We start from the raw sequence: 24974 nt of genomic DNA, 5'->3' as shown, positions 1-24974 counted from the left end.
ATTAAAAATCTATGTTTAGAAATGGAATTTGTGTCCTTTTTCTTCCCTCACATCAATATCGATATTTCACTTGTTTACAGAGCATTGTGTGTATTTCAGCTGTGGCACTTCAAGCAATCCAAAACCTTTCGCTGAATCCAATTCATTATGGCATTGTCAGACTGTTCAGTGACAATGTCCATGTGTCATATCCAGAGCAGCCACACACATGTGCAGCTGCTCCCTTGGTCGCTTGCCTTGACTTTCTCTAGAAAGCAGGGCTCATACATCCCATACTGCACTTCACCTTTGAACATTCATAGGTGAAAAAAACCACAGAATGAATTAACCAATCTCATTAGATCCATGTGATTTTGTAATATTCTGTAAACTTCTGGCTGGATTAATTCCTGCGATTTTCAACTTAATTCCTGCGATTTTCAACTATCTAGCAACATATCATTGGTAATCAAGACATGGTCCCTCCTTGCCTGCTCCTGCATGAATTAACACCACACAGTCCCCAACCTCACATCCTGTCTTCCTCTCCATAGAAATCTCTGCTCCTCCATTTCACCCCTCTTCCATTGCACCTCATCCCCTCCCCCTTTGCACCCCATCCCTTCCCTCATTACACCCCTCCTTCATTGCACCCCATCCCCTCCCCTCAGAGATGGTCCTCCGAGCCGTATTTTACCCAGGCCTGCCTTAGTGTGGTGGTGAGTTGTGTGGTGCATCACACGGCAGCAACAGTTAGGAGGAGTCCCCTCCCATGGCTTCCCCAGCGTTTATGAAAATTGGCTTCTGAATATGAACATGCATAACCCAAAGTTGCTTTAGATTTGGTGCTCCCGTAACAGATCGATCTGGCACTTAAGACCTGCAGAATCAGTGTGTTCTCCGTGTGTGGCTGTATCATTCTTGTGAAGCTAGACACATGAAATGTGAATCTGGTTTTAATTCTGAATGTGCTAAGAAAGAAAGAAAGAAAGAAAGAAAGAAAGAAAGAAAGAAAGAAAGAAAGAAAGAAAGAAAGAATTGGGTTCTTCCCATGTGCTTTTTCGTCCCAGAGTCTCTAGTGGTGCAGGAGGTGCAAAGCTGCACCTTTGAACATTCCTATGTGAAAAAAACCATAGAATGAATTAACCAATCTCGTTAGATTCATGCGATTTTATAATATTCTTTGAACTTCTGGCTGCATTAATTCCTGTGATTTTCAACTGTCTAGCTACAGATCATTGGTAATCAAGACATGGTAATCACCTTGCCTGCTCTTGCATCAATTAACACCACTCAGTCCCCAGCCTCACATCCTGTCTTCCTCTCCATAGAAATCTCTGCTCCTCCATTTCACCCCTCCTCCATTGCACCCCATCCCCTGCCCCATTGCACCCCTCCCCATTGCACCCTATCCCCTTCCCCTTTACATCCCTCCTCCATTGCATCCCATCCCCTCCCCTCAAAGATGGACCTGCGGGCCGTATTTTGCCCAGGCCTGTCTTAGTGTGGTGGTGAGCTGTGTGGTGCATCACACCACAGCAACAGTTAGGAAGAGCCCCCTCCCATGGCTTCCCCAGGGTTTATGAAAATCGGCTTCTGAATATGAACATGCAAAACCCAAAGATGCCTTAGATTCGGTGCCTCCCGTAACAGATCAATCAGACACTTACGACCTGCGGAATCAGTGTGTCCTCCGTGTGTGACTGTATCATTCTTGAATGTGAAGCTAGACACATGAAATATGAATCTGGTTTTAATTCTGAATGTGGAAAGAAAGAAAGAAAGAAAGAAAGAAAGAAAGAAAGAAAGAAAGAAAGAAAGAAAGAAAGAAAGAAAGAATTGGGTTCTTCCTATGCGCTTTTTTGTCCCAGAGTCTCTAGGGGTATGTCTACACTAGCTCGTTAGTTCGAGCTAGGTAGGCAAACGAGGGCAATCAGAGTTGCAAATGAAGCCCGGGATTTAAATATCCTGGGCTTCATTTGCATGTTCCCGGGCACTGCCATTTTTAAATCCCCCTTAGTCTGAACTAATTGCCCACGGCTAAACGTGGCACTTAAACGTTAATTCGAACTAACTCCTTAATTTGAATTAACTGTTACTCCTCATTCCCTTGTTCATTTAGTAGCCACAGAATTCTCTCCACAGTCATGAACCTAGAGCTCCATCTTGTCTGGTTTGGCCAAATGAACTGTGTGTATTCTGCTTCCACGTTGTTTTATTCCACAGTGCTTGGCATTTGGCAAAAGTGGACCTGGCCAGCAATTGAGGCCTAATCAGCGCAGAGTAGAGCGGAAGAATGACTCCTCGTGTCTTGCTCACAGCATTCCTGTTAATGCATCCCGAAATCATGTTTGCTTTTTTTGCAACAGCATCATGCTGTTGACTTTATTTAGCTTGTGGTCCACTATAACCCCTAGATCCCTTTCTGCTGTCCTCCTTCCTAGACAGTTGCTTCCCATTCGGTGTGTGTGAAACTGATTGTTCCTTCCTAAGTGGAGCACTTTGCATTTGTCCTTATTAAACTTCATCCTGTTTACCTTAGACCATTTCTCCAGTTTGTCCAGATCATTTTGCATTATAGCCCTGTCCTCCAAAGCAGTTGCAACCCCTCCCAGCTTCATATCATCTGCAAACTTAATAAGCGTCCTCTCTATGCCAATATCTAAATCGTTGATGAAGATATTGAACAGAACCCAAAACAAACCCTTGCAGAACCCCACTTGTTATGCCCTTCCATCATGACTGAGAACCATTAATAACTACTCTTTGAGAACGGTTATCCAGCCAGTTATGCAACCACCTTATAATAGCCCCATCTAGGTTGTGTTTCTCTAGTTTATTGATGAGGTCTTGTGAGACCATATCAGATGCCTTACTAAACTCTAGGTGTACCACGTCCACTGCTTCTCCCTTATCCACAAGGCTTGATATCTATGGGTATGTCTACACTACAAAGTTAGTTAGAACTAACGGATGTTAGTTCGAACTAACTTTCATAGGCGCTACACTAGCGGTCCGTTAGTTCGAACTTAATTCGAACTAACGGAGCGCTTAGTTCGAACTAGGAAAACCTCATTTTACGAGGATTAAGCCTAGTTCGAACTAGTGGGAGACCCTGTGTAGACCCTTAATTCGAACTAGTGGGAGGCTAGCCCTTCCCAGCTTGCCCTGGTGGCCACTCTGGCCAACACCAGGCAAACTTGTCTGCCCCCCTCCCAGCCCCGGAGCCCTTAAAGGGCCACGGGCTGGCTACACAGTTTGTGCCAGTTGCAAGGCTGCCAGCACCCATGCCAGCACACCCTGCACCTGACACCCATGAGCCAGCCACCCGAGGACACCCAGCCCTCCCCCTCTTCCCGGGACCAGCCTGGCGGCTCCCAGGAGCCTGCCCGGGGCCACAAGAGGCGGGCGCCCGCGTGGTCTAGTGCGGAGATCGTGGACCTCATCAAGCTTTGGGGGGAAGCCTCCAATGTCCACGATCTCCACACTAGCCCCAGGAATGCGGCAGTCTACGGCCGCATGGCTGCCAGCCTGGCCGCCAGGGGCCACCAGCGCAGCCAGGAGTAGGTGCGCTGCAAAATCAAGGACCTGCGGCAGTCCTACTCCCGGGCCTGCCTGCCAGGGGCCGACCTGGAGGCCTGCCCCCACTTTCACGCCCTGGACCACCTCCTGGGGGCTCATGCCATCCCTGCCCCCCGGGACATGCTAGATCCCGGGGCACAGGGACCACTGCAAGAGACCGAGGAGGAGGAGGAGGGCTCCGAGAGCCAGGAGCCTGCCAGCAGCCTGCCCAGGACCCAGGACCCCCGAGGCACCCCACAGAGCCACACACCTGTGTCGCCCGAGGCCGGGGAGGCGTCCACCTGTGAGTACCATCGTGCTCCCCTTATGGGTACGGGGGGCTGGGGCAAGAGGGAGCCCCGGGACCGTGCGCCTGGGCCTTGCCCACCACGGAGCAGCAGCTGGGGATCCTGCAGGGGCGCTGGCCTTACAGAGGGGAGCTGGGTTTCACACACCTGGGCCAATTGACCGCTGTTCTTGTTGCACCAGCAGGAGAGCCAGGAACCAAGAGGAGTACCAGAGGCAGCAGCTCCAGTTCCTGGAGCAACAGCTCCGTCTCCAGGACCATTGGGTCCAGGAGGACCTGAGGCTGCGCCAGAGGAGGTTGGAGGCCCTGCAGGAGGAGGGCCGTGCCCTGCGAGGCCACCTCCACAGCCTGCTGGACCGCTTCCCAATTCCTCCTGCTCCCCCTCCCTCCACACCCCCCCTCGCTCCTGCCCCACCCTCCACAACCATTCCCCACCAACACCCCTGGACCCACAGTGTGGTGAGACAGGAGAGGCAGCCGGACTCCCACCCCTGAGCTTTCTTTTCCCTTCCCGCTCCCTCGTCCCAGGTTTCCCCCTCCCCCTCCCCTCCCCCACCCTTCTTCCTCCCACCCCAGTTATGTTAAATAAAGAGACATTTTTGTTTGAATGTCTCTTTGACAGTAGGTAGGGAGGGGAAAGAGGAAGGGGGGTTGGGTGGAAGAAGGCCCCAGTGGGACATGCAAGGAAGAGGTCAGTCCTCCTCCTCCACCAGGAAGCTCTCCCGCAGGGCTTCCCGGATCCGGACAGCCCCCTGCTGGGCTTCCCGGACGGCGGCGGTGTGGGGCTGACCGTAGTGTCCAGCCATGCGGTCAGCCTCAGCCCTCCAGGCTGGCAGGGAAGCCTCCCCCTTTCGCTCACATAAATTGTGGGGCACACAACATGCTGCCACCACGGGAGGGATGTTGTGCTCGGCCAGGTCCAGACAGGTGAGGAGGCAATGAAAGCGGGCTTTCAGTCGCCTGAAGGCCCCCTCCACCACGATGCGGGCCCTGGTCAGCCTGGCATTGAAGGCCTGGCGGGAGGGATTGAAGTGCCCCGTGTAGGGCTTCATCAGCCACGGCTGCAGTGGGTAGGCAGCATCCCCCACCAGGCACACGGGCATGTCCACATCCCCGACCCTGATGTGGCGGTCGAGGAAGAAGGTCCCGTCCTGCAGCCGCTGGCACACGGAGGAGTTGCGGTACACCCGGGCGTCGTGTGCTTTGCTGGACCAGCCCACATTAATGTCCATGAACTGTCCCCGGTGGTCACACACGGCCTGCAGGAGGATGGAGAAGTACCCCTTGCGGTTCACGTAATGGGATGCCTGGTGTTCCGGGGCACAGATGGGGATGTGCGTCCAGTCGATGGCCCCCCCCCCCCCCCCCCCACAGTTGGGGAAGCCGAGGGCGCCGAATTCCCGGATGATGGCGTCCGGGTCAGCGAGGCGGACCACCCTGCGGAGCAGCACCCGGTTGATGGCCTTGACCACCTTCGGAGAGACACAGCACAGCACCAATCAGTGGGGCACCCGGGTGGCTGGGAGCGTTCATGCCCTGGCAGTGCCCCGCACCCCACTCCCGGAAGCAACCCCACTGGCGGCGTGTAGTACGGCCGGGAAAGACCGACCCCTCCGGTGCGGGGCGCTTTTGCCTCCTCCCGCCCCCCCCTTTGTCCCTGGGGCGGCCCATCCCCTCCTCGCAGCCCCCCTCCTCCCCGGCACAGTGGCCAATGAGTGCCATACTTGCATGAGCACCGCTCCGACGGTGGATCTCCCCACGCCGAACTGGTTCCCAACGGATCGGTAGCTGTCTGGCGTGGAGAGCTTCCAGAGGGCGATAACCACCCGATTCTGGAGGGGGATGGCGGGCCTCATGCGAGTGTCCCTTCTGTGCAGGGCAGGGGCGAGCCACTCGCAGAGCTCCAGGAAGGTGTCCCTCCTCATTCTGAAGTTCTGGGTCCACTGTCAGTCTTCCCAGCGCCCCAGGACGATGCGGTCCCACCAGTCGCTGCTGGTGTCCAGACGCCAGATGCGGCGGGGCACGCCTGTGCCGGGGCGCCGCCGCAGCTCCTCCACAGCCTCCAGGGTGGCCAGGTGGAGAGGCAGGGGGCTGACATGCACCAGGTGGTGCCAGGCAGCCTCGAGCCATTGGTGGCAGGCTTGCAGCAGCAAGTCCAGAAAGTGCACCAGAAGGTGCAGGGCGAGCTCTGGCTCCATGTTGCCACCTGCGGCGGTGTCCCCGAAGGGAAACACCGACACAGACGGGCACAGAGACCAACGCTTTTCTGTCCCTCGGCGAGGTTGGCAAGCAAACAGGAAAAGCTGAGAACTGGCTGTCCGGGGGGGTCCCTTTAAGCACGAGCCTCAGATAGCCTCAGACAGCAGCCACACAAAGCAACTACTGACCTGATGCCCTGCCAGAACCGGTTTCAGCCGCCCTTAAATGCCCCCCCTGCGTCCAATCAGTGTGGACGCGCTAGTTCGAATTAGCAAAACGCTAATTCGAACTAGTTTTTAGTTCTAGATGCGTTAGTTCGAATTAGCTCTGTAGTGTAGACGTACCCTATCAGATTGGTTTGACTTAATTTGTTCTTTACAAATACCTGCTGACTGTTACCTATCATCTTATTATCTTTCAGATGTTTGCAGATGAATTCCTTAATTACTTGCTCTATTATCTTCCTTGGCCCAGAAGTTAAACTAACTGGTCTGTAGTTTTCTGGGTTGTTCTTATTTCCCTTTTTATAGATGGGCACTAGATTTGCCCCTTTTCCAATCTTCTGGAATCTCTCCTGACCTCCATGACTTTTTGAAGATGATAGCTAAAAGCTCAGTTACCTTCTCTATCAGCTCCTTGAGTATTCTAGGGTGCATTTCATTAGGCCTTGGTGACTTGCAGACATCTACATTTAAGTAATTGTAATTAATCATTACAATGATAAAATGTTAGAAATGCATGCAGGTGAATGTGGACAAAATAAATACATTTCTGTAATTTGACTCCTGCATTAAATTTAGTCACTCTTCAGCTTTATAAATTAAAGCTTTGACTACATTTAAATTCCTGATTTGAAATGTCACTGTATAGTATATGCATGTACAAGTAGATATGCATATATAAAAATGCACATTATATTTGTGTGTGTGTGAAAAATATGCCCTATGATCACTTGGGGGGGTTAACAATAGATTTCCATAGGGTGCCCTGCATGCGCAGCTGGTGCAGCTGTGGAGAAAGAAGTGGTCAGTTCTCTCTGGAGGAACAGGGGTGAAGCCCCCCTTCCTCCTGCAAGGTGAGGATGACCGTGCCCTGCACCGTCAGAGCCGCTGTGCTTGCACAGAGGCCATGGTTGGAATGCTCGGCTATCTACGGGAGTGGGAGCTGCCCTGAGACCCCACCCATGCCCCTGTGCTGTGTATAGTGTGGGTGAGGTGGGGGAGGAAGATGTTAGAGGGTGCATGTGAAGGGAGGGCATCCTGCCTTGTCACACCGAGGTAAGGAGCATGTCAGGTCTCTTCACAAACACACATGGCTATCAGGCCAAGGCCCCTGTGTGTCATGCAGCTAGAGCCACCTGCCCAGGGGTGGCACAGCACATACTTGCACGTGCACAGGTTGCTGCCTGATCTGTAGTAAGCAAGGCCCACACATTTGGTCCCTGGTTTCCCTCCCCATCACCCTGGGAAGGTGTGAGGGGGTTCACTCACCACCATAGCACCCCCTACCGTCTGTCCTAGGATTTAGCTCCTTCTGCTGGCAGGGTACCTTCCCTCAGGTGGCGTTTCCCCTCTTTCCTCCAGGCCACAGCATTCTCTTCAGGACACTGCCCTCCGGCAGTGCCCACATCAGTCTCTGAGCCGTCCTTCCAGGGGTTGTTTCTTCAGTGGGCCATTCTTCAGGCCCTGCAGTCTGGGGGTTTGTTTGGCCAGAGCTCAGCTCAGCTCCAGGGAGCCTCCTATTCCCCCAGCAGCCAGGCTCTCACTGCTCTCCCCGGGAACAGCAGCCCATCCTCTTATATAGCTCCCAGCTGGGCCCTAATAAACTAATGCAGCCTCAGCTGGGGCTAAACTCCAAGGCCCTGCTCCAGGCTGGGACTTACATAAGAACATACATAAGAACATAAGAACGGCTGTACTGGGTCAGACCAAAGGTCCTTCTAGCCCAGTATGCTGTCTACCAACAGTGGCCAGAACCAGGTGCCCCAGAGAGGGTGGACCAAAGACAATGATCAAGTGATTTGTCTCCTGCCATCTCTCTCTAGCCTCTGACAAACAGAGGCCAAGGACACCATTTTATCCCCTGGCTAATAGCCTTTTATGGACCTAACCTCCATGAAATTATCTAGCTTCTCTTTAAACTCTGTTACACTCCTAGCCTTCACAGCCTCCTCTGGCAAGGAGTTCCACAGGTTGACTACACGCTGTGTGAAGAAGAACTTTCTTTTATTAGTTTTAAACCTGCTACCCATTAATTTCATTTGGTGTCTTCTAGTTCTTCTGTTTAGGGAACAAATAAACAACTTTTCTTTATCAGCCCTCTCCACACCATTCATGATTTTATAGACTTCTATCATATCCCCCCTCAGTCCCCTCTTTTCTAAACTGAAAAGTCCCAGTCGCTTTAACCTCTCCTCATATGGGTCCCGTTCCAAACCCCTAATCATTTTAGTTGCCTTTTTCTGAACCCTTTCCAAGGCCAAAATATCTATTTTGAGATTTGCCCTTAAAGGGCCAGTGCAGGGCAAATGCTCTGTCACAGAAGGGGAAAGTGATGGCACTTACATGGTGTGGCCTCCCCGGATGACACTGGTGACTCTGCTGCTGGGACAACTCGGGGGTCCAGCTGGTGTGGCACCCTTCATGGCACCCTCTGTGGCAGCTCCTCCTCCATACCCTGGTCAGGGCTCTCTACTCCTGGTTCGCTGCCCCCTAGGTTGGCACAGACCGTCCCGCCCTCTAGGATGTGGTCCAGGGCCTTGAAATAGGGGCAGGTGTGTGCCCGTGTTGGGGTGCTGCCTCATGTTGCCCTGGCATATCCCTACCTCAATTATTTAATTTTCATGCACACCTGTTCTTGGGTGCACATGTGGCCTTTAGTGGACACGGTGCCAGCTATGCAGCTGTAGACGGCCACGTTCCTCTGTCTAGTGCAGAGATCATGGACAGTGGAGGCCTCCCCCCAAACCCCAAAGAGGTCCATGTTCTCCACCCAAGTCCAGGATGGTGCTCGCTTTCTCCAGCCCCTGGCTAGCTCTTGGGAGTTGGGGGACTGGGCAGTGGAGGGCTGGCTGGATCTGACTGCCTGGCTCATTTTGGGGCTGCTGTGTCAGGGTCAGGAAGGTGTAAAAGGAAGCAGGGGATGCTGGGTGGGAAGAAAGCCAGGGGAACGGGGTGGCTGGGGTCTGGGCATGAGGCGGGACATTGTGGAGTTTTCTGTCCCCATGCGGCAGAAAGCACCAGCCACACTGCCCTGAAGGTGCACAGCCACATTAGTGGCACTTCCAGGGTGGGCCCTGGACTGTGTGGCCGCAGCCACCTGGTCTCAGGCAAGGCATCACTGAGAAGGCTCAGCCCCAGCCCTGCCTCCTCCAATCTCAGCCTAACCTGTTTAGCTGTCTCCCACATGCTCCTGAAAGCCAGCACACAGGCCACCAATCCCTGCACCAGAGGGCAGAGCCTGGAACTGCCTTATGGGCACCCAGGGGAACCGCAATAAGAGAAGATCCCGTGTTTCTGCCTGGTTTTGAATCAGAGATCTTTTGCATGCTGGGCAAATGTGATAACCACTACACCACAGAAACACATTTCTGCTGCTGCACTTAAACTCGGGCAAATATTCGGTTGCTAACCCTTTGGCCAACAGAGATTGCTGCAGGGCAAAGGAATTCCCTGTTGTCAGTTTTGTGCCCTCAGGAAGGGACCAAACTGAAGGAGGCCGGGCCCCAGCCTGGGGACTCCAAACTAACCCCTGAGAGGCTGCTGTGCCTGGCACTGGCAAGGCAGGGCTCTAACTGCAATTGCTGGACAGGTGAGCCAGCGCCAAATGCCCTTGTGATTCCCTGGGGGTGTCAGTGCCCAGAGACCCTGTAAGTGCAACCTCTGCAGCTCCTGCAACCATGGAGAGTGACTCTCGTCTACCCTCCCTTGGGATGGGCAATGGCAACAGGTGGAGGAGCTAGGGGAGAAGTCCCAGAGAGCAACCCTGTGACTAAGCTGGCCAAGCAGCTGCTGGGTATCAGGGAGGTGATGGAGGCAGCCCCCAGTGGTGCCTGGCCAATGTGTCTGCTCTCCCTGCCATCCCTCCCTACATAGCTGGAGTTGGCCATGTCCCCACAGCAGGAAGCCGAAAGGGGGCAAACAGCAGAAGTGCTGGAGGCTGGTGGGGGTGGCCTCTGGGTTTGATTTAGTGAGTCTTAGTTGGACTTGCTAAATCAAATGCTGTAAGATTGATTATGGCCATTCATCCCCAGCTAGACATGATCCTTGTTCTTCTGCAGAACACAGCCAAAGGAGAGTAAGGACGAGCCAATGGGCATCCAGATCAGATCACACCCTTGTTGAATGGATGGAAACAGAAACCAGACACACACACACAGAGCGGGTTTGAATTGGTTCCAGCTGAGGGATAGGTTTGTCTGGTTTATGTGCATTGGCACTAGAGCATGTTAGGGGTTTGTGGTCATTTGAAGAATCCCTGTTCAATAGAAATCCAAAGTGTGACACACCTGGAGATGTAAAAGTTTCATTTAAATTGATGAGCTTTTTAAGGGGCTGGCATATGGGGTGGCTCCTCCTGCTGCCTCCCTTGTGTGACTTTCCCAAGGAGGAAGTGAGGCGGGAATGGGGCAAAGGAGGGAGGCCAAGCTGAGTGGGGCAGGACAAAAGCTCAACATCTCAGTGGGACTTAGTGGGGTGAGCAGAGACCCCTGCCCCTTGTTCTGCCAAAGCCTGTGAGGGTGGGGCTGGCTGTGGGGAGGCAGAGCCCTGTGCCTGTCTCAGGGCATCCCAGGGAGGCTCCTTGAAGCCCAGGAGAAGGAGGGGGCTCTGGGTGGAAGGAAAACAAGCAAAGCTGGTCCCAGTGAGCCTGGGCCTGGGCCAGGGCTCCAGTTTGGCCCAGCTGAGTCTCAGGTGTCTTGTGTAGGTCCCATGGTCTAAGAGGCAGCATATGTCAACCCTCTATCTATGCTGCGCCTAAACTTGAAATAAGATGTTACATCAGGGCTCTGTCTACACTACAGAGACAACGCTTTAGTCCAGAGAACACATCTGCAGAATTTTTTTAGGAAGAACAGACATGCATTTTTGGTCCCCCTGTGAACCTCATTTTATGAAGAAGAAGGGATGTTACAAAAAAAGATTTTTTTCCCACATTTGGCCCAGTGTAAACAGGCCAAATGTTGGAAAGGCTTCTTCCAGAAAAAGCTATGCAAACCAGAGTTCACAATTTACCGAGCTTTTTCAGAAGAACAGTGTGTGTAGACATAGCTTGAGTGATGCACAGCACTGGTAGGAGACATGGAGGGACAAAACAGCCTGTGGGCACCTGCAGCCTTTCAGAGAAGCCCTTGCCGTCACCCTCGCTGGGGTCCCCTGGGAACTGTCTGGACTAAAGCCCATCCTGGTGTCAGCCTAAGGATTTCCTGTTCTGTAAAAGCTGCTCTGGAAATGAGGAAGCAGCTAAAGTGACTCTGGTGGGATTTGAACCCACAACCTTTGAATGACTGATTAAGGTCACAGTGTTCACTAAAGCTTAGAAGTCCAACATGCTTTCCATTGCACCACAGAACCTCATGGAGCGCTAACTTTGCAGTCTCTGATATCTGCTTTGCAGCATGCCAATTGCTGGGGGAAAAGAAAGGGGAGCCAGGTCTGTCTCTTATGGGAGAGCAAGTAGGAAGAGGGAGGGGCCACTGAGTCCTCTGACAGTGAAAACAATTGGGCTATGTATACGCTGGCAGGTTGTTGCACCAGAAATATGCAAATGAGGCTAAGCATAACGGCATTGCGCAAGAGGGTTTTTTGTGCACAAGAAAGGGCTGTGTACATGCTCCTTCTGGCACAAGAGCCTCTTCCACAACAATGGTGGCTCATTAGATATGCAAATGAGGCTCACACACTCCCTTGGCCACTTGCCACTGCTCCTACCAGCCACCCGCCAGCCACTCCGTCCAGCCACCCCATCCATGCTGCTGTGGGTGCCAGTGTCTCACCACACTGTGAAATCAGATCAGAGACGGACACTGTCAGTAAACACTCATATCGGAAACGCTCCTCTGGATGCTGGGCCCACCAGAGCTGTGTGCCACTGCCATCTGCCTGCTACGTAGACATCTTCCCATTGTAGAGTGCGCGCCGAGCCAGACTTTGACTAGACAGCCCCTCTCTGGGCACCCAGGGGCTACATCTACACTGCAGGCTTCTTGATCAAGAATGGCTGTTCTTGTGCAAAAACTTGAGGAGCATCTACACTGCATTCATGTTCTTGAGCAACTAAATTTACGGCAAAATGTAGGAAAAGAGGGCTTTTTGGGCAAGAGTTATTCCTCTCCCCATGAGAAATAAACCCTCTTGTGCAAGAGCTCTTGCACAAGAAGGTAGTATGAATGGGCAACAGGTTTTTTTGTGCAAGAAATCCCTATGGCTAAAATGGTCATCAGAGCTTTCTTGCACAAGACAGCCTGCACACTGCCACGGACATTCTTGCGCAAAAGCACGTGGAAGTGTGGACGTGCTCTTGCACAAGACATTTTGCACAAGAACTCTTGCACAAAACAGTTCTTGTGCAAGAAGTTTGCAGGGTAGATGTAGCCAGGGGGTGTTTGGGTTTGTTACCAGCCCTGAGCTTTGTACAACAGCCCACAGAACATTGTGAAAAGCCAAAACCTTCCAGCCCTGGGTGTCCCTGGCCAGCCTGCGAGTGGCACAAAGGTTCCTGGCTGTGCTGGCTTTGGGTAATTGGTAACAAGTTCCAGCATCTCAAATGAGGTGGCCGAGTGGTTAAGGCTATGGACTGCTAATCCACTGTGATCTTTGCGGCCATTCCTCTTGCTTCTCCCAGATCTCTCTTCAGTCCAGTGCCAGCCCCTCCTGTACCCCTGCCTTCCCCAGCCCCCTCCCACTGCAGCCTGGGGAAAGGGGAAATCTCCACAGAGACACTCCCAGCTGGGACCTTCAATCTTTTCTGCCGTCAGGGGGAAATCTCACAAAGGAGATTCCAGGCAGCCAGGCCATGGGAGGGGGTCTCTGAGATGCCCCAGCCCTGCAGCCTGTCCCACCTGGCCATTGCCATGGACCCTCTGTGAGGTCACTGCCTCCCAACCAATGAGCTGAGGTGCTTTACAAAGCCCTTGTGATGTCACTGCTGCCACCCAGGGCTCATGTCCTGCCCCTGGACAGCCCCTTGGCATGTGTGAGCTGCTCCCCCTTTTCCCCCATCACTCAGAGCTGGTTCTGGGGCTCACGCAGGGAACATCAGAGGCTGCTCAGGGTGCCACATGCCCCCAAGGTCACCTTTTAAATGTCAGGGCAAGCCAGGATCTATCCTGTCCCTTCTGCAACACCCCACCCCTTTGCTGAGCCCCTGCCCTCCCCAAACCTTTCCATGGACTATCCATTGCTAGTGGACACTCGCCACTAATGACATAATTACAGGTGGGGAGTTTAATTTAAATTATTACATAGATTAAGTGTTCGAACTGTCTCATGTTAGCTGATCAAACTTCATTTTAAAGAAAGGAAAAATTATGGCCAGCACAATAAGTTTCAGTGTTGTTTTATGTATGGCAGGGGTGGGGAAATTTTTTTGGGTTGGAGCCACTGACCCACCGAAAAATCAGGGGCCACAAAAGTGAGGAACAAAAAAATTCTTCAAAAGGCCCCTGCAGTTCCATGGGTGGCCAGGGGAGGCCTCTTCTGTGTCCCAGAAGGGCATAAGTAAATGTGGGCAAAGGTTACAACAGGGCACCACTGGGACTTGAATCCAGGATCTCCTGCTTAAGAGGCAGGGGCTTTACCCAACTAAGCCATGGTGCCCTCCTGCAAAGTCTCTTTAAAAGAGTTCTTAATGTTTCCAGACAATACTTTTGACTCCCAAAGAGCAGCCATTCCCCATTTCCCTCCAGCCATCGAGCGAGTATGTGGGCATCAGATGCTTCTCACCTGTGAGGGAGAAACCTCTCGGTGCTTGTGGTTTCCTTCTTCCCCACACACCTCTCCACTCAGTCTTTTCCTGAACCAGCAGTTCCATGGGTGGCCAGGACAGGCCTCTTCTGTGTCCCAGAAGGGCATAAGTAAATGTGAACAAAGGCTGCAACAAGTAATTTAACCCAGGATCTCCTGTTTAGTAGGCAAGTGCTTTAGGCAGCTAAGCTATGGTGCCCTATTCAGAGCCACCTCTAAACTGTTCTACTGTATGGTCCCAGACAACACCATTGTCTCACAAAGTTTGGCCATTCCCCATTTCCCTCCTGACTTCCCACCCTAGTGGTGTCTGGTTCCCTGGGCACAGAAAGCTACAGCTCAGTGGGCAGAGGCTCTGACATGCACATCTCCCCCAGCCGCTGGACTGCAGAGTTGCCTTTGAGGTTTTGCAAGGTTTGGGGAGGGCAAAATGGAGCAAACTTTGATTATCTGGCTTGTAAACCCCTTGGTCTCAGGGTCTAGGTTGGAGTTCCCAGGTGGGGGCCCGGCGTCCTTCAGTTTGGTCCCTTCCTGAGGGCACAAAATTGACAACAGAGAATTCCTTTGCCCCGCAGCAATCTCTGTTGGACAAAGGGTTAGGAACCAAATATTTGCCCAAGCTTAAGTGCAGTAGCAGAAAACAGTGTTAAGTGTGTTTCTGTGGTGTAGTGGATATCACAGTTGTCTATCATGTGAATGGTCCCTGATTCAAAGCCAGGCAGAAACCCACCATCTTCTCTTATTGCGGTTCCCCTTGGTGCCCACTCCCCTTGGTGCCTGCAAGGTAGTTCCAGGGCCTACCCCCTGGTGCAGAGTTGGGCAGCCTGTGTACTGGCTTTCAAGAGTATGTGGGAGACAGCTAAACAGGTTAAGCTGAGATAGGAGGATGCAGGGCTGGGGCTGAGACTTCTCAGCGGTTCCTTGCCTGGGACCAGGTCATTGCAGCCACACAGTCCACTGAGCTATCCCTCCCCCCATGGGCACAGAAGGCTACAGCTCAGTGGGCAGAAGCTCTAGCATACACATCTTCCCCCAGCCGCTGGCACTGTAGAGTTGCCTTTGTAGGGTTTTGGGTGGGACAAATGCAGCAAACTTTGATTATCTGGCTTGTAAACCCCTTGGTCTCAGGGTTTAGGTTGGAGTCCCCAGGTAGGGGCCCGGCCTCCTTCAGTTTGGTCCCTTCCTGAGGGCACAAAATTGGCAACAGAGAATTCTTTTGCCCTGCAGCAATCTCTGTTGGCCAAAGGGTTAGGAACCAAATATTTGCCCAAGTTTAAGTGCAGCAGCAGAAGAGACCGTTAAGTGTGTTTCTGTGGTGTGGTGTAGTGGTTAGCACATTTGCCTAACATGCAGCAGGTCCCTGGTTCAAAGCCTGGCAGAAACATGGTGTATTGTCTTATTGCGGTTCCCCTTAATGCTCACAAGGTAGTTCCAGGGCCTGCTCTCTGGTGCACGGGTGGGTGGCCTGTGTGCTGGCTTTCAGGAGCATGTGGGAGACAGCTAAACAGGTTAGGCTGAGCTGAGAGGCACCAGGGCTGCTGCTGGGGCTGAGACTTCTCAGCAGTGCCTTGCCTGGGACCAGGTTGCTGCAGCCACACAGTCCAGGGCCCACCCTGGAAGTGCCACTTCTGTGGCTTTGCACCTTTGGGGCAGTGTGGCAGTCCCCTTTGCTGCAAGGGGACATAAATCCAAATAACGTCCTGCCTCATGCCGACCCCAGCCACCCCATTCCCCTTGCTATCTTCTCACCCAACACCCTCAACTTGCTTTGACACCCTTCCCTTCTTCCTGCTCCCTCTATCCTGGCCAGACACCCCACCCTGCTCCTTCATCCACCTTCCTTCTGCACCCTCTCTCTTGGCCACACATGGCTCCTTGGCACTTCTCAAGCCAGGCCCTGCAAGGAGCCACCAGGGCAGGAACCAGCCCTTGGAGCACGGCTTGCACCGGAACCGGCAGTTTCCCACCACGTCGCGCTTGAGAAGAGGTGACTTGTTCTCCTTCCTTCTTACCTTATGTCTCCGTTCCCTTCAAAGCTCTCCTCTGCCTCAGGACCCGCCTCCTCAGGGCGCTGCCCCTCTGCCCCTGGGCTGGGAGTGGGAGACTCCACAGTCTCTGCACTTGGGCTGAGAAGTCTCACGGGGACTCGTCTGTTGATGGCGTTAGTCAGCCCGATGGCCAGCCGGATCCATTCCGTAGCGCTGCCTGAGAGGGAGCTTTACAAGTGCCCAGTATCCATTGGTATTTTCTGGGGCTCTGTGTAGGGGATTGGGCTTGGCCATCTTCTCCACGGGAAATGCCTCTTCTTTGGAACAGCAGCTCCAATGAGTTCATGGAACTTCTTCTCAGCTTGGGAAAGGGACGACTAAGGGGTGATGGGACAGAGTTTTGTGTAATGATGACAGGGGTGCAGAAAGCAAGAATAATTTTTTTTCTCCTACTCAAGATCCCGGGTGACAGAATGAAACTGGTAAGTAACCAAATAAAAAATAAACCAAAAGGAAGCATTTTTGCACCCAGTGGAACTCCTTGCTAGAAGGTGAAATCTACAAGAAGGTCCAAAAAAGAACTGGATAATTTAATGTAGGAAAGGTCAATCAATGGCATTGAACCAGGATGGACAGGGCAGGCGTCCCTAGCTGGTGTATTCTAGAAGCTAGGAATGGGCGACAGGAGGGATCACTTAACAAGTGTCTGTCTCAAGGATTCCCACTGGACAATGAAATTGGTTGCTGTCATGAGACAGGATCCTGGGCTAATTGGGCAACTGGCATGGCCCCGTCTGGCTGTTCTGATGTTCTGTTTGGTCTCTGTTCTTGTCCCCTCTGGGCAATGGAAAATGGACCCTCGTCCTGAAGGGGACAGAAAATGTAGGTAATGAAAAAGGCATTTTCATGTGTCCCTGATGGTCTAGTGGTTCGGATTCAGCACTTTCCCTGCTGAGGCCTGGGTTCAATTTCCAGTCAGGGAAACCAGCCTTAGTTATTACAGACAATTGAGTATTTATTCATCTTACCTGATAGTTACAGCAGCTGTGGCCCAAGAGGTTCACTCAGAGCCCCTCTGCCATTTTCAGAAGGGGCAGAGCTGGGTGACTCAAACTGCCCCTCCTCTCTCCCATGTGGGCAGCCCTGCAGGAAGCTCTGTGGCACACACAGCACTAGCCCAGTTTGGTTGTTGAAGGACACAACACAGAACTGGCTCCAGCCCCCACTCAGTAAGCTGGGGAAATGACCCACCAGGCCTGGGCACCATGGAGCCTCCCTCTGACACAGTCATGGAGCCTTCACTCAGCTCTCACTGCTCGGTGCTGCCAGGGAGGGGCCTCACTGCGAGAGCCACCTGGGCAGGTTCCTGCCACAGAGACGCAGAACAGATGCTCAGATGGACACTGAGTGTTGCTCAGTGCTAGGGTGAGACAGGGAAGGACAAAAGGGTCTAATGGCACCTGCTGCCTTTCAGAACAGCTGATGGCCCCACCCAAGTACCAGCCTTTCTCTCTGCCCCTGCTGGACTTCACTGGGCACTGTCTGGACTCAGGCCTCCCTGGCCTTCCCGGCACCAGCCTAAGGGCTCTGGAGAAGACATGGCAGCTCCATGGGCAGAGGCCTGAGCCTGAGCCCCTGGCTGGACAGGGCTCATTAAGCAGCTGGGGAAGGCTGGTCTGCTGCAGAGCTTAGGGCTGGCATGGACAATGACTTTTGCTGGGGAACCGCTCCCAGGGCTGCACTTTTCCACGCCATTAACGGAGGAGGTGGGGGTCTGGGATGCAGGTTGGATGCAGACAGGAGCTTGGGGCAGAGGATTGGGGTGCAGGATCTGGGAGGGATGCGGTTTCAGGATGGGCGCAGAGGCTTGTGTTTACATGGGGTACCAGCCAACAGCCCAGCACATTTCTCAGGCAGCCTGCCCTGCCCCCACACAGGCTCTCAACCTCCATTAACCAATAAGCTGAGATGCTGCAAAAGGCCCTTGTGATGTCACTTCCACACCCACCCCTGCCCTCTAGGGCTAATGTCCTGCTCCAGGCACCTTTTTGCATGGCTGAGCTGCTCCCAGGGGTGAAAGTGACACATTTCTTACAGGGCCTGTTCTATTGGGCACCACCCCTTGGGCCGGGGGAGGCTCAAGGCAGAAACGAGGGGGGTTTCAGTAAAGCTGCATGTGAATGGATCCATCTAGCAACCACTGCCAGCCACACGCACAGGGGGAGATTTTTGTGCAAGCACAATATGCAGTGGAGACATACTGGGAGAGAAGTGGCAGGCCTAGAAAGGAGGCATTGCTTCAGGTGCTAAAGCAGCTCAGTGGGAAGAGTGTTAGACTGAAGATCTAAAGGTCCCTGGTTCAATCCCAGGCTTTGGCAAAAGCCTTTGTTCTTGAGACTTGTCCCTTCTTTGGCTCCTCCGTGAATAGCCCAGCAGTGCCTCCTGGAAGGGCCTTCTCTGCCCTGCGCCTCCACTTAGGAGCCAGCAAGTCCTGCCCCTCCTCTGCCAGGGAAGGGAAAAGGAGCTCTCCTTAGAGCAGCATCAATCTAGCCCCCTAAGAACACGTGCCCTTGCTCTGCCAGCTGAGCTATTGAAGCTCCTCTCTCCCTGCTGCTTTGTCCATCCTGGCAGGAACAGAATCCGGGACTCACCCAATCAGGCCAGTGCCCAGTAACCCCAGACAGACGTGCACATCTGCACACTGGCAGCAGCTGTTGTGGGACTAGACGTGAGTCCCCACATGCCAGGCAGCCCAAGGGAGGGCTCTGGGATCTCAAGCAAACAGAGTCTCAGGCAGCAGCGGGGGGAGGGTCTCAGCAAACTGGGTACTCGGAGTTTGGGATCTCTGGAGGGGTGAAGCATCAAACCAGCCCCCTCCTGTGGGGCCTGTGAGTGTTGTAGAATCTGGGCCCCTGCAACTTGGCAACAGCAAACAAAAGGTCTGGGGACCACACAGAGACCCTGCTGGGCTGAGCAGGAAGTGGCTAGGACTTTGCTTTGTCTTTGGACTTGTCTGTCTGCAGCCTGGAAACCTCCTGGTTTCTCAGACCACTGGTCTGGATGAAGCGTTACCGAAGTCGGAATAATGGAATTGCTGTGTAGACACTCCCATTGTTACTGCAGTATAACAGCCATCATTCCCAAGGAACGCTGCTGTGTAGATGCAGCCTCAGAGAAATCCTAAGCAAGAGCTTCTACAATAGCAGGGGAGACCCACATCTCCATTCAGAGACCAGAGCACCCCACTGAGGGATGGTTTGAGTCTGGCGCCTTAGACCACTCGGCCATCCTGACACAACTGAAGTTTTCTTATATGTGTCAGTTGCTCGGTGAGGCCAAGGGGGCCCCTCTCTTTCCCATCTAACAGCTGCTCTGCAGCACAGATGGGTTTATCCACACTCACCCTCACTCACCGTTGTGAGGTGTTTTGCAGTGAGCTGATAAGAAGGCTATGTCTAAACTCGTGGCTTCTTGCATGAGTAATATGCAAATGAGGCTAAACGTGGAATATCGCCGAGCCTCATTTGCATAGCTAATGGACCACCATATTTGCGGAAGAAGCTCTTGTGCCAGAAGGAGCTGTCTACACTGCCCCTTCTAGAGCAACGAAAACCCTCCTGCAGAATGCCTTTATGCTGATTATTTTCAGGACATCACAAGGGCCTTTTGCAGCCCCTCAGCTTATTGGCCTAAAGGAGGTTGGGAGGCGATGACCTCACAGAGAGTCCATGACAATGGCCAGGTGGGACAGGAAGCAGGGCAAGGGCCATCTCAGAAATGCCCCCCCCCCCCATTGCTTTTCTGCAGGGAGTCTCCTTCTTGAGATCTGCCCTTGAGGCCAGAGAGAGAATGAGGGTCACAAGCACGAGTGTGAGGAGGAGCCTCATTGGAGCCATCTCCTTTCCCTTGACTAACTGACCTGGAAGACAGACATCCCTGTGGAGAAGGGCAGAGTCACCAAGAGATTTGGTACTTGCATAGCAGGGGAATTAGCTCAAGTGGTAGAGTGCTTGCTTAGCCTGTGAGAGGCAGTGGGATCCTTACCTACATTCTCCAATAATGTGTGGTCCCTATTTTTTTCACAAACAGAGCCATCCAGAGGGCCAAGAGCCTCCAGTGGCCCCTCTCTCTTCCTACTCACGCACCCCAAAAGCCAGCCGCAGCTTAGTTCCAAATCAGTACATCTTATTGCACAAGGGATAACACCTCTTCCGAAATAGCTATTTTGAAATAGTGGTAGTGTGGATGCTCCACTGCTGCTATTTCAAAAAAGTTCCTGCCCAGGGCCATTCAAAGTCATTACTCCCCAGTGCCTCTTGTGGCTCTAAGTTGAGGTAGAGCAACCACTGGCAGCTTCTTGTGCAACAACTCTTTTGCAGAATAGTTCTTGTGCAAAAGGTCTTGTGCAAGAGAGCGTTCACACTGCCATGTGCTTTTGTGCAAGAGATGTGTTTTCCGCAAGAGCATCCATGGCAGTGTGGACACTCTCTTGTGCAAGAAAGCATTGATGGCCATTTAAGATACGGGATTCTTGCGCAAGAAATTAATGTTGCCTGTCGACACTGCCCTCTTGTGGAAGAGCTCTTGCACAAGAGGGTTTATTCCTCGTTGGGAGAGGAATAATTCTTCCGGAAGAATACCTGTTTTCTGATGCTGTACTGTAAATTTACTTACACAAGAACATGCATGCAGTATAGACGCTCTGCAAAAAGCCTGCAGCATAGACGTAACCCCCAAGATGGATTGCAGCATAAATCAGAATGGTTTTAGAGACACTTTTCTTTTTTCAGAAGAGGCTTTTCTGACATTTGGCCCATCTACATGGGCCCAAATATGGGGAAAACCTTCTCTTTGGGAAGAGCCTTATTCCTAATACAATGAGGAATACAGGGCTTCCAAAACAACACGCCCACTGTTTTGGAAACTGATCTCAAAAAGTTGACCCGTTCCATGGATGCAGCAGAGTTTTTCCCAGATACAAAAGGTATCCTGGAAAAGCTCGATAATTGGTATATAGCCAAGAAGGGAATTTGTCTTAGGGGTAGCTCAAAAGGGCACTATGGCTTAGCTGGCTAAAGCGCCTGCCTTGTAAGCAGGAGATCCTGGTTTCAAATCCCAGTGGTGCCTTGTTGCAGCCTTGGCTCATGTTTTCCTGCATCCTTCTGGGACACAGAAGAGGCCTCCCCTGGTCACCCATGGAACTGCTGGTTCAGGAAAAGGCTGATTGGGGAGGAGTGTTGAAAAGATGGAAACCACAAGCTTGGAGCAGGTGCAGAGGTTGCTGTGAGGCAGCAGGCAGGGCTTTGACTGCAATTGCTGGGACAGAGGAGCCAGTGCCACACACCCTTGTGATTCACTGGGGGTGTCAGTGCCCAGAGATCCTGCCAGGGATGTGAATGTAGACACATGAAATTGTAAATTAAACTGGGATTTAAATATTCTGCACTTCATTTGCATATTCACACTCCAGTGCTATTTGAAAATACTTTATTTTGAAAATATAGTATTAAATATGAAATAAGCGTATCTCAACAGCCTTTTGTATTTCAAAATAAAGTATTTTGCAATACAAAATGCTGTTGAGATATGCTTATTTCGGGAGACAACCCTTCCTCAGAAATAACCCTTAAACCACATTTTATAAGGAGTAAGGGCGATTTTGAAAGAAGGGTTTTCTTTCGAAATAACTGCGTCTAGACAGTGCCTGTTCTTTCAAAATAGGGTATTTCGAAATAGCGGCCAGATGTGATTATGCAAATCCCTGCTTTATTTGCAATTTCATTCAGCTGAATTTGCATTTCTCTCTCAAAAGAGGAATGACGAGTAGACAAACCCTCACACAGGAGATGCAGAGATCAGAATTTTCCTGCCTCCCTCAGCTTGTCTGGCTCCTTTGCCCCATTTCCTGCCTGCCTCAGCTGACCCAATGGCTGAAAGGGACAGCAGCTGCTGATTGGTTGGGGGGGGGGGGAGAGAAGATGGGCAACAAGACCCTGGAAGCAAGACAGGCCAACATCCAACTCTTTCTGTGCCACTTGGCCTTAGATCCTAGCCACCCAGCATTCACTCTGATGAGGCCATAATCTGTAAAGGGGGAATTTTGACTGAATCTCCTCTGAGCTGGAATCCCAGCTCCCACAGGGTTCACTGGAAGGGGACAGCCCAGTAGGGACTGAAAAGCGGCAGTCTGGGTGAGGTATGAATTTACAACCTCAGCATGTCTCCTATGCACACTGCCTTATAAGTATTGTGCACTGACCCATTGCGCCACTGGAGTAGATGTTTGAGAGTTTTCTCCAAAGTCCTTACATTGAGAAAGTTAGCACAAAGTAGAACTGAGTGAGAGAGGCAAGAGGATCAATATTCAAGGATTTACACAAACCAACATTTCCCCAGTAGGGCCCACTGAGATTTGAACTCAGCTCGCAGGATTTAAACTCCTGAGTCCTGCCCCTTACACTATGGGACCAACACACTGCTTTCTGTTTGAGGTTCTCAGCTGGTAGCTGGTACTCTACTGTCCTTGCTTTTTCCATTCAGCTGCTTCACCTCTCCAGACCCTGCTCCATTTGTATGCAGCCTCATGGGAATGAGCTGGCTCCCTCTCTGCAGAAGAAGGAGAATCATTGCCCTGTCCCTCCTGTTTAGCTGGCTGGCCCCGGATAAGGTCACATGAGATTATCCAAATACATCCCCATAGCCACTGTTCCATATCTAGGGCCAACAGTGGATGAGCATTAATCAAGGAGGCAACAACTCACAGGAAGAAGTCAGGGAGAGCGACAGGGCTAATCAGATTATCTTGATTTGTCTTTGCCAAGCTGTGGCCATAACCAGCCTGGTCCCTGCTTGTGGCCAATGGGAGCTGCCTGCTTGAAGCCCTGGCACCTCCAAGCCAGCTCTTATTCACCCAGGCATACAACCTGTGTTGCCCATGCAAGGAAGGAGCTGCCTGAGAGTTGTGCTCTGCAGGTCTCCCAGTCAGAGCCTGCCTCTGGCATCCCCCTTCCCTCATCCCACTGGCACTCCCTGTGATAGGAAAGGGCAAAGACCAGGCAGGTTTCATGACAAGGCTGGTTTCCCTGATGGGGAATTGAAGCCTGGCTGCAGCAGACCCTGCAAGCCCAGGGGGTCCTCTATACGGGGTAGGAGCCCCCAAACAGCCTTCCTCCCGTCTTTGGCCTTCCCACCCCTCTGGCAGGAGTCACAGGACCAGCAGTACCACTGCACAGCTACAAATATCCCTGGCCAGTAGAAGTGTTGGAGCAGCCTCAGCCGGGTGCTCTGAATTCTCCAGTGGTCCCCAAAGGGGACGTCGTGGGCCAAATACAGCAGCTTGAGGTGATACTTTTGGGGGACTACCAGCTGCCACTGGACCCCCCCATACCCTCATCTTCCTGGGGGGAAGCCATTACCGGAACAGGAATCCCCGCTCCCACAGGAATCTCTCTTGCCCACCTCTCCCCAGGGCCTGAGCTGCACGGATGCCAGCCTGGTCCCTCAGCCTCTGCAAGGAGAGGTCTGCCTGCACTTCAGCCTGGAATTCAGCCACTGGGGCAGGGATCGGGACCTGTTCCCCACCTTTGCCTACGTCCGGAGTCCCAGCTTGGCTGGACCCCGTGTCCACTGTGATGGGACCCTGAGGACCCTGCTGGGAGTCCTCCCCTGGATCCAGGTTGCCAGCCCCTTGCTGGTTCTGGCTCTGGGTGGTGACTAGAGCCCACTGGGATTCATGGGTCCACTTCTCTAGGTCATTCCCCATCAGCACTTCCGTGGGCAAGTGCGGGTGCACCCCCACTTCCTTGAGACCTTCCTTGGCCCCCCATTTCAGATGCACCCTGGCTACAGGCACCTTAAACAGGGACCTGTCTATGCCCTTCAGGGTCAGTTGAGTGTGGGGTAGTACCTGGTCTGGGGCCACTATGTCGGACCAGGCCAGCGTCACCTCCGCCCCTGCATCCCAGAAACCCGTCACCCCCTTGCCGTCCACCTGCAGAGGTATGAGGTATGAGATATTCGCTCTGCAGGGGCTGTCCTGCCCCCACCTGGTACATGGAGAAATCTGCCTCCCGAGGGTCAGACCTCCAAGGGGAGGTGCACTGAGCATCCTTCCCCCCTCTCTGAGGTTTGCCCGCTGGCCCCAGCCTCTGGGGCAGCCTGCCCTTCCTTCAGCTCCAGCCAGTTAACCCTGGAAAGTCCCAGGTCATGGGACCTGGTGCACTGAGCCCTCTTGTGGCCTTTTTGCCCACAGCAATGGCAAGTTAGGCCCTGCAGGCTCTTTTGGGTCAGCTCTGCCCTGGCCCTGGCTGGTTTTCTGGGGCATCGATTACTGGTCCTGGTCACTGGGGCTCGCCTCGGAGGTGCCTCTCTCCATCACTCAGCCGAGAACTGGTCTCTGCGCAATTCCCTTTCTCTCCGGGACTCCCGTTCACACCCAGACCGGCTCTCTGTGAACTCATCCACCAATCTCCCGGCCTCCTGAGGGTTCTCTGGTCTTCGGTCCTTGAGCCATAGCCTCAGTCTGGGTGTGCATGCTTCATAGAACTGCTCCATCATGACCAGCTTTAGCAGCTCCTCTGTGGTCTGGGTTCCGACTCCAGACACTCACTTGTGGCAGTATTGCACCACGCAGGAGGCCAGGTCCACATAGGTCTCCCGTGGCTCCTTCTGCACCCCCTGGAACTTCTTCCTGTACATCTCAGGGGTCTGCCTGAACTTGTGCAGCAGGGCCTCCTTGACTCAGTTGTAATCCCCTGGCTGTAGGTCCTCCAGCTGACTGATCACTCTGGCAACCTCCTGGTTCAGTGCGGGGATGAGCTCCTGCAGCCAGTCAGCTGGGGGGACCCGTTGCAGTCCACAGGCCCTCTCAAAGGAGCTGAGGAACCCGTCTATGTTGCCCATGTCCTTCAATTGGGCCACCACGAGCCTCTCCAAGTGTCTCGCAGCCCTGGGACCCATCCGCACTTGGTGCAGTCGGGG

General features: G+C 52.9%; 5 non-coding genes across 5 annotated transcripts; 3 read left to right on the top strand and 2 right to left on the bottom strand.

The window, feature by feature from the left end:
• Positions 1 to 11511: 11511 nt before the first annotated feature.
• Positions 11512 to 11616, bottom strand: TRNAR-UCU (transfer RNA arginine (anticodon UCU)). The gene is made up of 2 exons: positions 11580 to 11616; positions 11512 to 11547 (listed from the first exon to the last, which is right to left on the bottom strand). It is a non-coding gene; the product is annotated as a tRNA-Arg (tRNA).
• A 2170-nt stretch (positions 11617 to 13786) lies between these two features.
• TRNAK-CUU (transfer RNA lysine (anticodon CUU)) lies at positions 13787 to 13860 on the bottom strand. Its single transcript has one exon. It is a non-coding gene; the product is annotated as a tRNA-Lys (tRNA).
• Positions 13861 to 16906: 3046 nt separating this feature from the next.
• On the top strand, positions 16907 to 16978 carry TRNAE-UUC (transfer RNA glutamic acid (anticodon UUC)). Its single transcript has one exon. It is a non-coding gene; the product is annotated as a tRNA-Glu (tRNA).
• A 1322-nt stretch (positions 16979 to 18300) lies between these two features.
• Positions 18301 to 18373, top strand: TRNAF-GAA (transfer RNA phenylalanine (anticodon GAA)). The gene has a single exon. It is a non-coding gene; the product is annotated as a tRNA-Phe (tRNA).
• Positions 18374 to 21048: 2675 nt separating this feature from the next.
• On the top strand, positions 21049 to 21122 carry TRNAT-UGU (transfer RNA threonine (anticodon UGU)). Its single transcript has one exon. It is a non-coding gene; the product is annotated as a tRNA-Thr (tRNA).
• Positions 21123 to 24974: the final 3852 nt, after the last annotated feature.

Source organism: Pelodiscus sinensis, chromosome 31, assembly GCF_049634645.1.
Source record: "Pelodiscus sinensis isolate JC-2024 chromosome 31, ASM4963464v1, whole genome shotgun sequence".
NCBI lineage: Eukaryota > Metazoa > Chordata > Testudines > Trionychidae > Pelodiscus > Pelodiscus sinensis.
Note: the sequence above shows the minus strand (reverse complement) of the source record. Positions and strands in the feature narration are given on the sequence as shown.